The 15653-nt window shown below is 39.6% G+C and overlaps 1 protein-coding gene across 1 annotated transcript in view; it reads right to left on the bottom strand.

Moving 5' to 3' along the window:
* Positions 1–15653, bottom strand: part of NKAIN3 (sodium/potassium transporting ATPase interacting 3) — a 333800-nt gene that overhangs the window by 211978 nt on the left and 106169 nt on the right.

Raw genomic sequence — 15653 nt, 5'->3', positions numbered from 1 at the left:
TTAGAGAAATGCAAATCAAAACAACAATGAGGTATCACTTAACATCAGTCAGAATGGCCATGATCAAAAAGTCTACAAACAATAAATGCTGGAGAGGATGTGGAGAAAAGGGAACCCTCCTATACTGTTGGTGGCAACATAAAATTGGTGCAGCCACTGTGGAGAACAGTATGGAGGTTCCTCAAAAAACTAAAAATAGAGTTGCCAAATGATCCAGCAATCCCATTCCTGGGCATATACCCAGACAAAACTACAATTTGAAATGATACACATACCCCTATGTTTATAGCAGCACAGTAGCCAAGACATGGAAACAACCTAAATGTCCATTGACAGATGAATGGATAAAGAAGATGTGGTATATGTATACAACGGGATATTACCCAGCCATTAAAAAGAATGAAAGAATGCCATTTGCAGCAACATGGATGGACCTAGAGATTAGCATACTACGCGAAGTAAGTCAGAAAGAGAAAGACAAATGCCATATGATACCACTTATATGTGGAATCTAAAATATGACACAAAGGAACAAATGTACAAAACAGAAACAGACTCACAGACATAGAGAACAGACCTGTGGTTGCCCAAGGGGCAGGGCGGTAGAAGAGGAAAGGATTGGGAGTCTGGGATTAGCAGATACAAACTATTATATACAGAATGGATAAATAACAAGGTCCTACTGTATAGCACAGGGAACTATATTCAATATCCTGAGATAAACCACAATGGAAAAGAATATGAAAAAGAATATATATATGTATAACTGAGTTGCTTTGTTGTATAGCAGAAATTAACACAACATTGTAAATCAACTATACTTCAATAAAATTTAAAAATAAGATAGTTTTAAAATTTAAAAGAGAAATACAGTGATTGGTTTTATATAACTCACTGTAGCACAGTGCCTAATTAGCTTTGAATCAGAAAAATCCAAGCGGGAGTCCAGGTTTCACCATTTCTTAGCCATATGACCTTGAGCAAACTCTAGTTTCTGTTAAATGTGAATCACGATGTCTACCCCTTGGGACTCTTGCGAGAATTAAATGAGAAGCACATGCAAAGGACCAGTAGGAACTAATTAACTGAAGCTTTTATTAGAACTATCTACTAGGTCTAGACCTTGATCCTAGCTTTATAACTTCAACACAATGTCCAGCATGTCATGGGTGCTGATGAACGAATGGATGGATGGAAGAATGAGACATGAAGGATTAAGCCAGGCTGAGAATATTATGCTCAAATATCACAACAAAGTAATGCTATCTATCAGTTGCTCAGACCGTGGTTAGTGTTGTTATTTTAATATGAATATATGTTCTGCTGGACATTCATAGAGTAATGAAGGTAGGAGAAATCATACAAATATAAAAGTTAGACATAGCTATAAACTTTATAAATGGCTGTATCGATTGGCTAATGTTTCTAGGTACTTAATGTCTGTACAAATGTATGATATTTTTTTCTAATCATAATATCCATTTGCACTTACATTATCTAGAAGCACCTATTCATTATGTTACTGAAAAATCTACCATCAACCGTTTATACTCCATAACATTTTTATTATGACTATTGCTCCTCAAATAAGAACCCGGTCATTTGACATATGTTGATCATCCATATAAATTTAAAGTGGTGTGAAATTCTTTCTGGCACCGTTGATCTCATAGGAGAACGAGAACATCCTCTATCGTCTGCCAGGCCTGTGACAAAAGGGGCCCCTATTACCTCATTGCCGGTGGTTCTGAGGAATACCCCACTGCTATTATCCAGACAGAAATATGGAGATTTGCTTCTCCCTACAGCTAATGGTCTCAGACACTGGACTTTCTTTTCCTTTCTATGCCTCTGTCTCTAGAGAAACACTTTTTTTTTCCTCTTTTTCTTTTCCTCTCTTCTGGAGCCTTTGGACCCTTTGCATAGCTTACAGCCAACAGCAGTTTCCTATTCTTTCATCATCCTGTTGTATATTTTCTGCTTAAGAAAGGAAAGCTAGATTTCCCCCAGAAGTCTAGCTCAACCCCTGGCAAATAATGATATTCAAAAAATATTTACCAAATAAATAAATAAATAAATAAAGAGACCTCTCTGTGTGATATCTTACCTATTCTAATTTAATAAGTTTCTTTAATGTGGAACTTTTCAAAACCTTTAATAAATAATTGTACATTGTAAATTCAATGAGTTAAATATGGTACACAGCATTTCCGAAACTTGTTTTACCATGAAAAATTTTCCCCACAAAATCCTTTGTAGTATTATAGGTAATGAAGTCTGGACAACCAAATACGGAAAATATTGCATTGGCTTTTGATTTACACCTCATTGTTTCCTAAAATTCAAGGTCAGCAGAGACCTGTAGTGTTCACTGAATATTCATGAGGTCCCTGCATCTCCGGTACTCCCGTTGTTGGGTCAGGGCCACGTGATTGCAACTGGCACATAGGAATGCGAGAGCACGTAATGCGCCATTTCTATTCCAAGGCACTTGAAAGTCGATAGATCTCTTTCATCTTTCCCTTCCTTTGCTGGGGCTAGTCTGGAAGTCAATTGTTGAGAGGATGACTCACAAGTTGAAGGGAATCTCCAACTCACCAGATGTAGAAGACCACCTGCCAACTTACATCAGGGCTTGTGGTGAGCAAGAAATGTACTTTTGGAAGCAACCTAAGTGTCCATCGACAGAGGAACGGATAAAGAAGATGTGGTACATATATACGATGGAATATTACTCAGCCATTAAAAAGAATGAAGTAATGCCATTTGCAGCCACATGGATGGACCTAGAGATTTTCATGCTGAGTGAAGGAAGTCAGACAGAGAAAGAGAAATATCGTATGATATCACTTACATGCGGAATCTAAAGAGAAATGATACAAATGAACTTATTTACAAAACAGAAACAGACTCACAGACTTAGAGAACAAACTTATGATTGGGGGGGTGGGAAGGATAGGGGGAAAGGATAGTTTGGGAGTTTGGGATTGACACGTACACACTGCTATATCTAAAATGAATAACCAACAAGGACCTACTGTATAGCACAGGGAACTCTGCTCAATATTCTGTAACACCCTAAATGGGAAAAGAATTTGAAAAAGAATAGATACATGTATATGTATAACTGAATCACTTTGCTGTACATCTGAAACTATCACAACATTGTTAATCAACTATACTCCAATATAAAATAAAAAGTTAAAAAAAAGAAAACAAAAAAGGAATAATACATAAAAATAATAAAAATGTACATGTTGAATATTTACAAAACATTTTAAATAATGAAAATATATAGAAAATTAAAACACTAAAACAAAAAGGAACTATTGACTCTGAGACCATCAGTCCCAAAGCATATTGATAATTTCAATTACAAAGTCAATAAGGGGAGAGAGGTTAAAAAAACAAGTGTGTTTATAAATACTGTGAGCCCAGATCTGTGAATTTTCCTCATTTCTCTTCTCCAGGATGTGCTACATCTGATGTCTTTCTGGTTTCTATTGAGTCTTTTGATCCTGGTTCAGAACCTGCTCACCTAAATGGCATTCTTAGAGATTATTACCCACTTTCAAATCTAGACATCTATGTTAATCCATCTGGATTATAAACAAATACATGCATACTGTTTTAGTTAAGACTTCCTTAGGGAGGGAAATGCCATAGTAGTTATATATACAAATTTTATTTCTAGGGAGGGAAGAATCTCCTGATTTTAGGTTGTTTGATAATATTTGAAAGCAGCTGTTAATATTAGCACTAAGATGATATTCTTTTTTTTTCTTTTCTTGATTTTCTTGATTTTTTATTATTTTATTTTTTATTGATTTTTTATTGAATGAAAGATTCTTTAAATTCTATAGTGCTTTACAAGTTTCAAAAGTTTAGGTCGATATTCTTTGTAAACAGACAGAGAAATAACACGTGGAAAGAAGGAAGAGGAAGACAAGTGGTTTTAGCAGATGAAGGACCTTGAGTTCAGCAGTAGGAATAAAGGGAGAGGAGTAAAATGATGAATGCGCATTATGGACGAGACCTTCGGAGAAGGACGGCCAGGAAGCGGGATCAGTTGAGATCCCTTGTCTCAACTGGTTCAATTGGACTGTAGTTTATCCTCAGTTAATAGGCAATTATGCCTTTCTTCTCCTAGCCTCACTTCATCCATGAATTTCTGGACTCAACACTCAAAAAAAAAAAGTTAACTCACTGTTAATATATTAACTCAATCTTACACAAGGAATAAAATTACAGCTAAATTAATGAACACAAAATGGGTCGCTGACTTAAATATAAAACACAAAACTTGGGCTTCCCTGGTGGGGCAGTGGTTGGGAGTCCGCCTGCCGATGCAGGGGACACGGGTTCGTGCTCCGGTCCGGGAAGATCCCACATGCCACGGAGCGGCTGGGCCCGTGAGCCATGGTCGCTGAGCCTGTGCGTCCGAAGCCTGTGCTCCGCAACGGGAGAGGCCACAGCAGTGAGAGGCCCGCGTACCGCAAAAAAAAAAATAATAATAAATAAAATAAAACACAAAACTGTGAAATGTTTAGTGAAATAAAAGTCCTATTTTATGTCAAAACAAGAAAAATTTAAACGCAAAAGTTCTTCTCTGCCCTTTGGACTCCTCTCTCCCCGCACTGTGCATTGTGTGTCTGCATTATGCGTTGACCAGACCTCCTCCATCAGCAGGAATACTTGCTCAACCATAAAGAGCAACATTCTCCCAGCGACAGCAAGACAACTCCTTAAGACAACATTCCTTCTTGATCTTGTAATGGGTCACGTGACCCACCTGCCATGACACTTAAATCTGGATTATGTAAACTGTCAATAATACGTCACTTGAGGTACAGCCCTCTGTCTCAAAAAACTTATATAACTGTGCTTTGATCTCTAATGGGCAGAACAGTTCTCAGCGCTTTCTGAGATACTCTTCCCAGGTTATAATCCTCAAATTTGGCTTGAATAAAATTTTCCAATTCTTTCTTAGATGTATTGATTAATTCTTCATCAACAGTTTGAAAAAGAAGAAAATCTTCAGGATCTAGGGCTAGCAAAGAGTTCTTAGACTTGACAGCCAAAGTATTATCCATAAAAAGAAAAAATTGATAACTTGGATCTCATCAAAATTAAAAACATTTGCTCTGTTACAGAGTCCGCTAAGAGGATGATAAGACAAAGCTACACACTGGGAGAAAAAATTTGCAAACCACATATCTGACAAAGGACTAGTAACCAGAATATATAAATAAGTCTCAAGGCTTAACATTTTAAAAAACCCAATAAATCCAATTAGAAAATGGGCAAAAGACATGGAGAGATATTTCACCAACAGCAAATAAGCACAGGAAAAGATATTCAGCACCATTAGCCATTAAGGAAATGCAAATTAAAACCAGGAGATCTCACTATACACCTTCCAGAATGACTGAAATAAAATAAGTAACAGTGACAACACCAAATGCTGGTGAATATGCAGAGAAACTAGATCATTCATACATTGATAGTGGGCAGTAAAATGGTAATCACGCTAGAAAACAGTTTGACAGTTTTCTATGAAACTAAAGCTGTAACTACCAAATGATCTAGCAACTGCACACCTGGACATCTATCCCAGAAAAATGAAAGCATATTCACAAAACACCTGTACACAAAAGTTCATAGAAGCTTCACTCATGATAGCCAAGAGTTGGAAACAACCCGGATATCTGCCATTATGTGAATGGTTAAACAAACTGGCACATCCATATCATGGAATACAGACTCAGTAATAAAAAAGAATCAACAATTGATACATGTAACAACTTGGATGAATCTCCAGAGAATTATGCTGGATGAAAAGTTACATACTGGGTGATTCCATTCATATAACATTCTTGAAATAACAAAACAAAAGAAATAGAGCACAGATAAGTGGTTGCCAGACATGAACGACAGGAGGCAAGTGCGTGCGTCTATAAAAGGGTACCATGAGGGATCCTGTGGTGATGGAAATACTCTTTATGTGAATGAACAAATGTGAATATCTTGGTTGCGACACTGTACCAATAGTTTTTGCAAGATGTTACCACAGGAGGCATAGGGCAAAGGATACACAGGCTCTCTCTGCATCATTTCTTACAATTCTATCGCGTCTACATTGTCTTCAAAGAAAAATTCAACGAAACATGGTTTTCCAAGGATACTATTACATAGGAAAACGCTCTTATTATAACATGTGAAAAAGCAAAATATGAAAATATAGTTTAAGTAATGACAAATTTAGAGAGTGCATCTCTTTATATATGTGCTGAGTTATGTATATACTATGTACATATGCACACACACAAACAAACACAAAATCTGTATTTATGCCGAGCTTAACAAATGGGAATACGGAAAGGCAATGATTAGTAGAAGGGGGGATAGATAGATATTTTTCTTCATTATAATTCAGTACCTTTTTCAGTTTTTAAAAAATGTTTATATGCAACAACAGAACAAATCAGCATAAGCCATGACCACCCGTTCAACTCATACTTCAAAACTTCAGACCTTTCCTAGTAGGGTATCAGAAGAAATGGGAAATTACTGAAAATCTGGATCTGATATCAAATAAATAAATTATCCTTTCCCACTCTCCAAACTGATGACTTTTATAATTAATGGGCTAATTTAACTGCAAATCTTCAAGTCAGTAATATTAAGTAAAAAGAAGACATGTAAATGACCTTCTGAAAAGGACTTATCTCTTAATTTTGCCCACAAATGAGCACTTGCGATTACTTCTTAATCAATACCAGGGAGCTGGCTAGAATTAATGCCAGGCCTCTGAGTTCCAGCCACTTTTAAGAGCACTCGAGATCACCGCACGCAGAAATGTTCAAGGCTGGCCCTATATTATCCTTTAATTTACCTGACCTTTCAGGCAGTGAGTGAATTGAAGGCCTTCCATAGGCTTGGCCTGAATAACTGGCAACTTTCATTGCTTTAATCATTGACCAAAAGCTTTGGGAAATGTCAGCCTTTCCTATGCCATTGTTTAATATGTTAATAAGATCATTAATAACTTCCTTTGCTGAGGAAAGGGTCTGATACATAAAAACTGGTAGGAGGACGGCGGTGGATGGGAATGAATAAAACTTTATTTTTATTTCCAAAAAAACTGGAGTTACTTCCTCACTACCTTTCTTCTTGCATTTAGTTATAGCATAAATGGTGGCTAGCAGGTTTCTAAGAATCGATACCTAGAGGCAAAATGCATTGGCTTCTGATGTGAGATCTGGGTCTAAAGTCATCATAGAAGGTGAAAATCAAATAAACATATTCCAAATGACCCCTGGCATCCCTTAAATTGTCCAGAAAGACTTGTTAATATGCATTTGTATATAATGCATCCCTGTAGCTTTTCCTTTCAGGGCTGGCCCTAGGTTAGTTCACTTTCTTTCTCAAGGATGCTGTCAACTACTGTGTTTTTTCCCACATCTTAGCAAGCATTTTGTAAGCAGCTTTTGGCAGGAAAGAGCTCTCTGCAGGAGGCCCCTTTGTCTGTCACTAACCTTAAACCAGGCACCCCCCCCATGCTTGACTCATCTCTGGCCCTAGCACACCTTTCAAATCTTTTGATCACACAATACCTTGCCTGATCTCTAATCTGTTGGTTCTTTCTATAGATCAAAGAAGTAGAAATGAGGAATAAGTAATTAACAGATGGTCAGACCTCTTCCCTAGCTTCCCCTTCAGTAAAAGGGGGAACAAACTGCGAACAAGATAGCATCTAAAGAAAGATCAGGAAGACTCAACAAGCCTGCACACAAGCCTGCATGCAGCGGGGGATGGCGACTCTGACCCCCCGTCTCAGAGTTAACGGAGACTACTTCCCTTCTTCCCTTGACAACTTTCATGGCTGAGCACTGAGTCCACTGTCGCCCCAGATTGCTGGCATTCTGATTAAAAGCAACTTTCCTTTCTACCAACTTCTGCCAGTAGTGATTTTTTTTAAAGCGGGGAGCAGTCAGATCCGATTCGGTTAATGATTTCACCAATCTGTCAACAGAAAGACCCTTAAAAGCACTGCCATGTATTTTCAGTACCTTTTGCCCATATGCATCAGCTGTTCCAGGCTTGAATGTTTCCGTTTCCATTCCCTTGAAAATATAAATGACTCAGTATGGGAACTGCCAAGTTGAACTCGGCTAAGGTAAATAAATACTTGCAACTACCCGATGGCACTGCAACGTCTGTCCACCGCAGCAGCATCTTCACTGGGTACAGTTTCCTGCTTAAATCAGTACAGGCTTTCTCCAAGTTGGAGGCTGAGGTCTAACAAACAACATGAGCACCAAATCGGAATGTTTATTAACTCAACAGCATCACTGTAGAAAAACGTGTAGAATATCTATTTTATTGACTATCATTCTTCTAACGAAGGGAAAAGCAATGCTGAATAAATAAGTGGGAAAAAATTTAAAAAGACAAGTCACTGTAAGTAACCGTCCTCTGCCAGGGAGGTGGCCACAACAATTGCACCAGTTTTCAGACACAGCTGGATGGAGGAGTAGCTTTAAGATACACCCTCCTCGGGACTTCCCTGGTGGCACAGTGGTTGAGAGTCCGCCTGTCGATGCAGGGGACACGGGTTCGCGTCCCGGTCCGGGAAGATCCCACATGCTGCGGAGCGGCTGGGCCCGTGAGCCATGGCCGCTGAGCCTACGCGTCCGAAGCCTGTGCTCCACAACGGGAGAGGCCACAACAGTGAGAGGCCCACGTACCGCAAAAAACAAACAAACAAAAAACTCTTGAACAACGTGGTTCCAGTAGCTTCTGGGTTGGTGAACAGACGAACACATCGAGATGCTGGGAGGACGGCACACCTGGAGAGGGTGCAGAAGCCCCAACTCCCATCCCTTGCTCTCTTCTTCTCTTCCAATCAGCTGTTCCCCAGTCATATCCTTTACAATAAACCAGTACTCATAGTGCCTTCATGAGTTCTAGTGGGGGGTTGTAGGAACCCCTGAATTGGTAGTTGCCTGGGTAGGAGTTTGAGTAGCTGGGTATCCTACTGCAGCTGGTGGGTGAAATGGGTCAGTCTTTGTGGGACCTAGCCCTTAACCTGTGGGGTCTGAGGTGCTGGGTTGTTAGTTTCAGAACTGGATCGAATAGTTGGGACACCCAGTCGGTGTTGAATTGATTAGTGTCAGAACTGAATCACTGTGAGAATTTCTCAAAAAAATCAAAATGTGGATTTAAATATAACTGATCTTCGTTGAGATCAGAAGAATTTCATGGTAAACATATACAAGTTGGTAGCACAAAATACTTTCTAACCACCTTTCAGTTTCAAAACCCTTTCCACTTTTGCTCTCAATGTTAAAGGCTGTCTATGTTTGAAAGAAGCAAATATACTTCACATCTTGCTTTTTTTCTCTTTCCATGGAGGTTTCAACTATATATATACACCAACTATTGAGTCAAGGATTTTGATTAGAGTCTAAAAATGCAGAGTGGATTTACCAGGAAACTAAGAAAGTTAGGCTCAGGACCCCTTCCTTGAAAAGACCCCTTCGTTTTCAAAGGAGCCCAGCTGGTAAAATCCCGGCATCCTTAAATAAGCCATTCAGAGGGCAAGGACAATACATAGTACAACGAAGGAGAAACAGGAAACAAAAGGGGAAGAAAAGTAAGGAGCGTGAAGTTAAAGAGAACTGAAAGTAAGAAAGGAAGGGGCTAGTAGGGAAAGGGGAGGGAGCAGACATTTCAAAGCATGGAAAGCGTGCTCCCTGTCACAGGAGACCTCCGTCGCCTCATTACACTCAGATGCAATTACAGTCTGCCCTCTGTATTCAAGGGTTTGGCACTTGCTGATTCAAATAACTGCGGATGGAAAATATTCGAAGAAAAAAATTCCAGAAAGTTCCAAAAAGCAAATTTGAATTTGCTTGACAACTATTTACTTAGCATTTACATTGTATTTACAACTATTTACACAGCATTTACATTGTATTAGGTATTATACATAATCTAGAGCTGGTTTAAAGCACACAGGAGGATGTGTCTATGTTATATGCAAATACTATGCCGTTTATATAAGCGACTTGAGCATCTGTGGATTTGTGTATCTGCGGGGGTCCTGGAACCAATTCCTTGTGGCTACCTAGGGATTTGTGTATTGTTGTTCTCTTACAGGTGAGAAAACTACAGCTCCCAGACAATATCACACGTGGCAGAGACAGAATTTAAAGCTCTCCCACACACCACCTCTGACCCTTTAGCAAATTCTGCCAGTCCGTCCTGATTTCCAACTGTAAGTCAGTTCTGATTACTCTCCCCTCTGTCACTGCCCCCACCCTAGTCCAAGCTACCTTTATTTCTTACCTGGACCACCAGGATCATCTCTCTATGGGTCCTCTTGCTTCTACTCTTGTTTCCTATATGACAGTCACACCAATTTTTGATCCTGTCATTCTACACTCAAACTTCTATTGGGTTCCCATTACATTGAGGCCAAATCCAAATTCCTACCATGGCCTACGAGGTTCCTACAGGATCTTGCCCCTACTCAGCTCTCCATACTCACAGCCAGTTAGGGACACAACACAGCATCCCTGCTATTTGTTGTACACACTGAGCATCCTTCCATCCTGGGGACCTGGCCTCCTCCCATATCTTTGGATGACTTGCTCCAGTCTTCCACTTGGGCCTCTTAACTCCATCTTCCCATGAAGTCACCCTCTATTCCCTTATCCTGCCTTTTTTCCTCTTGATAGCACTTAACAGATGATATCATGTCATGTATTTATTTGTTTATATATTATGTCTCTTTCACCACAATAAAAGCTCCGCGAGAGCAGGTTCTTTTCATCCCCCAGTTATATTCTCAGCACCTACAATAATACCTGGCACAGATAAGATGCTCAACGAATTTGTTGCATTAAAATGTCTGATTCCAAAGCTGAGAAAAGAAAAATTTTAAGAAAGTTGGAACTTCTTTTAAAGAAAATTTCTAAAACAGATCATCTCTTGAAAAATATGTAGAAAATGAACATTTTCCAGTAAGCATTATGCCTCTGGTGCATTTATACCAGCATTATTTCTTGCCTTACACGCCTGACAAAGTGTTTTGATGACTGCTGTCATGTTTTGTAAAGCCCCTTGAGTTACTTGAAGGAAAACACAATATAAATGCAACGTAATAAACCACCTCTCTGTTTGGTACTCATAATAAATTACATGAGGCTTTTGATGATTTAGTGAAAAATAAAGTAGGGAGTTTCTAAAGGTAAAGAAATAGATCAAGTCAAAAATCATTATACTCTGATCCAAGCATCAAGGGGCCTTAGTGGGTAAACCTATCACGATTTAGAACTTGGAAATTCATTTCCTGATGTTTTCAACAATGTTGAAAGCCTCCTACATGCAAGGCATTCTGTTAGCTGCCACCATTATTATACCCCAGTCTAATCTTTAATCAAACAGATAAAACATTGATTTTATTGTCTACAAAGCTAGCTCTAAATAAGCCAACATTTTTTCCCCTTCTGAAAGTATACATATATTTTACATTAAAAATACTATAGACAGGGCTTCCCTGGTGGCGCAGTGGTTGAGAGTCCGCCTGCCGATGCAGGGGACACGGGTTCGTGCCCCGGTCCGGGAAGATCCCACATGCCGCGGAGCGGCTGGGCCCGTGAACCATGGCCGCTGAGCCTGCGTGTCTGGAGCCTGTGCTCTGCAACGGGAGAGGCCACGACAGTGAGAGGCCTGCGTACCGCAAAAAAAACAAAACAAAAAACAAAACACTATAGACAAAGAATGAACAATGAAACTGTATGATTTAATTGGTTAGAGTCACCCAAAGTCAAGATTGTGTAAGTAATTAAAAACTTATGTGTTTGCCAAGAGTGTTTTTCTACTGCCTTAGATGTCAAGACAACTAGTTAAGTCTGCCGAGCCACTGAAGAGCTCTGTCAGTCTTCAGTGTAATGTCTTAAAAGTTGTCCACTCATGTGGACTTTTTTTTTTTTTTTTGCAGTACACGGGCCTCTCACTGTTGTGGCCTCTCCCGTTGTGGAGCACAGGCTCCGGACGCGCAGGCTCAGCGGCCATGGCTCACGGGCCCAGCCGCTCCGCGGCATGTGGGATCTTCCCGGACCGGGGCACGAACCCGTGTCCCCTGCATCGGCAGGCGGACTCTCAACCACTGCGCCACCAGGGAAGCCCCTGATGTGGACTTTAATTTTACTGATTAAAAAAAAAAAAAAATCCTCCGGGTAAAGCCAGAGTTGTGATCTAATACTAATCTCTAGCTATTAAACAGTTTGATTCTTGGCTTTTATGGTAAATTTCTAACATCCTATATTTTGCTTTTAATATTAGATATAGAAGATAAAAAAATAATTTATCAAGTGGTCTTCTTGTTTTCTCCTTTTGGGAAAAACATGTTGGAACAAATGATTAAAGGAAACACAAAAGCTGCCATCAATTTGTAAGCGTTTATAGAGCCAGCCAGATGGGCAACAGAGAAAGGGTGGAAAGCAGAGGAGAGAAGGTATTTGTCTTAGTTTTCAGATTGATTTTGTTGCTAACAACGATACACATTGACTTGGTTCTCATTGGAAAACTAAACTCATTTAAAAATATAGTTACTATTGACACCTGTGATTTCAGAAGAGGAATTACAATTACAACCCTGATTTGCAATGTTTAAGCTTGCTAGGAATCTTTGGAGAAGTTGATTAATGTAAACATTGAGTATAAATTTTGAAGTATATCAAAAGTCCATTTTTTGGTAGTGCTCCAAAAATGATCAATCATAGGTTATCCTTTGTTGTATTTAAATTATGAGATGCTGTATATGATGCATATCCTTTCTATAAAAGTTATCCTTCAGGATACCTCACGGTATCAAATTCCACCGGGGGCTAAGGTTTCCTTCATTTTACTTTTTTACAAATTCAAATATGAAGAAATTATTGTTACTGACTTAATTGCAATAGGGAAAAGAAGTGGAAAGAAATTACACTAATAAAAATGGGATTTTCCTTTAATCAGCTTCTTATGAATAGCAAAGTAAACTTCTGGTACAGGATGAAAGTGATTATACCCCCCAGAAGGCACAGGACTAAAGAAATAATACAGACAATGATTTCTTCTCTGAGAAATAAAGCCCATCACCATGCTTTCTCAGGGACAAGTGCATTAGGGCACTGGCTGATGCAAAGGTGCTTAATGGTCCCAGAGCAGGTGCATCACCCTCTCTGACAGCGCTCATTTGCATATGCACATTTAATCCCAGCAGGAGGTGTGCATTGAGGGGTCCCCCAGAGCAGAAATATAGACATTCTCAGGTAAAAGCAGTTCTTCATAAACGTTATAACCTCATTCCAAACTCCAGTTGTCAGTGAACAGCTTTCCAGATTGACATCTTAAATCAAAAAAATGTCACACATATACAGTTAACTGGCCTAATCTTTTCTGTAAATTGCTGCTTGCGGTTTTCAAAAACGTAGTAAATTGCTGGCAATTGACAATGTGTCTCCCTGCACGGCTAACTTCACTTCTGCACAGTTAACAAATCAGTCTTAAATTATTCATCAGATCACCCAATGTCTAGGCTCTTCTGACTGTCATTGATTTCAGGGACCAGTAGCCTGTCTGCCTTTTATACTAAAGTAAAATTCATACCATGTTCTCGGCATATAAGGTTAATTGTATGTAGGAAATAATAATTACACTCTTTGTCTCAGGATCTCACTTAAGGGTGAGCACAGCTCACTACACAATCAGTGCCTCTGCTGTTCTCTGGTGCCCAGAAGCAGAACAGAGCATCTTCTCACACTAATACTTAAAATAGTCTTAATGCACCCCGATACTTCAAATACACAGAGGAAGTGTTTTCTCGATTAATTCTAGAACTAAGGACAAGCACAAAACGACAAATTATACGTATAAGCTAAAACATAGATGGTCCATGTAGAAATGACGCCTTCAAACCATCGCACATTGTTCTGGAAACAGGGTCAAATCAACTCTCCAGACAGCTCAACCAAATTGAATCTTTGTTGCTAAAATAAGTGTGGGGATAGAGTGCTTGTTCTGAAAGGGCTTCTTAACTCAAGGCCATTTTTCTTTCAGTAGCACACAGAGGATTTTGCGGGAAGCATGTTTGCCCTTCCTTGAAATACTTTTTGAATCAGTTACTGGCCCTAAGCTAAATAGTGCAGTTATGCAGTGAAACACTCGTATATTTGAGGAGCACATTTGTCTATTTATGCTCAGGGAAATTAACTCCAGACCATCTCAAAAGGACCTCCAGCATTCTGGCATTTTCTCCCAACTGTTCCTAAACATATTTCCAGGCCACTGGTAGTCATGATCTGTACCTCGAAAGCTCCCTTGTTTAGAGCATGTCCTTATGTGACCACCTCCCAAGGGTAGTGACCTTGGCTCTGATGCATGTAACCCCATGGAGTTCTCTCTCCAATATACGCTGGCCAGGAAAAGAGTCTGGAGAAAAAATACGGGATGGAGGTGGGTGGATTGATGAAAATTCATTTTAGGGAATTAAAAAAAAAGTAGCAACTGAAAGCACTTTTCTGGTGGATGGTAGGTCAATAACAGCACTTGTGTGTTAAAGGTCAGCATGGTATTTGTAATGCTGTTCTTTACTGAGTGTGTCTTCCTGTCTTCCTTAGGAAACCCTCCCTGATCCCGGTGATGCTATGTTCTCTGTTCTATGGTATCAGAGGCCTTTTTCCTTCATCATCATAACACTGGTTACATTTTCTTGTTTTTACCTATTTAATGTGTGTCTTTCCTATGACATAGAACATTTTATGAGGCAGGAACTGGATGTAGCCCTACTACCTGGCACATTGCTTTGAACCAAGTAAATGCTAGGTAAAATGATCTATAGAATTATATATGATCGGTCAGGTATTATTTTCAGCTGCATATTTCAAGCCCCCCACCAAGAGTGCCCCGCCACCCCATATGAAAGAAATCTGCGTGGGCAACGCAGGGCTGATACAAAAGCTCCACAGCGTTAGGGTCCCAGGATCCTTTTTTCGTTTTACTCAATTATTCTCATGGATGACATCCTCCTGGTGGACATGGTTGAGATCTCAACCTCGACATCCTTAAGGTTACTTCATAGTCCCAAATGGTTGGCACCGCTGTGATAGCAGAATAGCGGTCCCCAAAGATGTTCATGTCCTAACCCTCAGAACCTGTGAATACGGTACCCTGCATGGCAAAGGGACTTTATAGAGGTGATTAAAGTGAAGGACCTTGATATGCTGAGAGAAGTCTGTTATGCAGGTGGGTCCAATCTAATCACCGGAGTCCTTAAAAGTGGAGAACGTTTCCTGGTTGCAGAAAATCAGAGAGACGGCAGCATAAGAAGGTTTGGGCTGCCATCTCTGGCTTTGAAGACAGGGAGGAATGTGGGCAGCCTCTAGAAGCTGGCAAATGAAAGAAAACAGATTCTCCCCCAGAGCCTCCAGAAAGGAACACGGCCCTGCTGACACCTTGATTTTATTTTAATTTATTTTAACTTTTCCCAGTTATATTGAGCTATAATTGACACACACTATTGTATATGTATATATTGCAAAGTGATTACCACGGTAAGTTTCATTACCATCCATCCCTTCACAGAGTTACAAAGTTTTTTG

This window comes from Neophocaena asiaeorientalis, unplaced genomic scaffold (genome assembly GCF_003031525.2).
Source record: "Neophocaena asiaeorientalis asiaeorientalis breed wild unplaced genomic scaffold, Neophocaena_asiaeorientalis_V1.1 scaffold226, whole genome shotgun sequence".
NCBI lineage: Eukaryota > Metazoa > Chordata > Mammalia > Artiodactyla > Phocoenidae > Neophocaena > Neophocaena asiaeorientalis.
The sequence above is the reverse complement of the archived record's forward strand: the minus strand, read 5'-3'. Positions and strand labels throughout refer to the sequence as shown.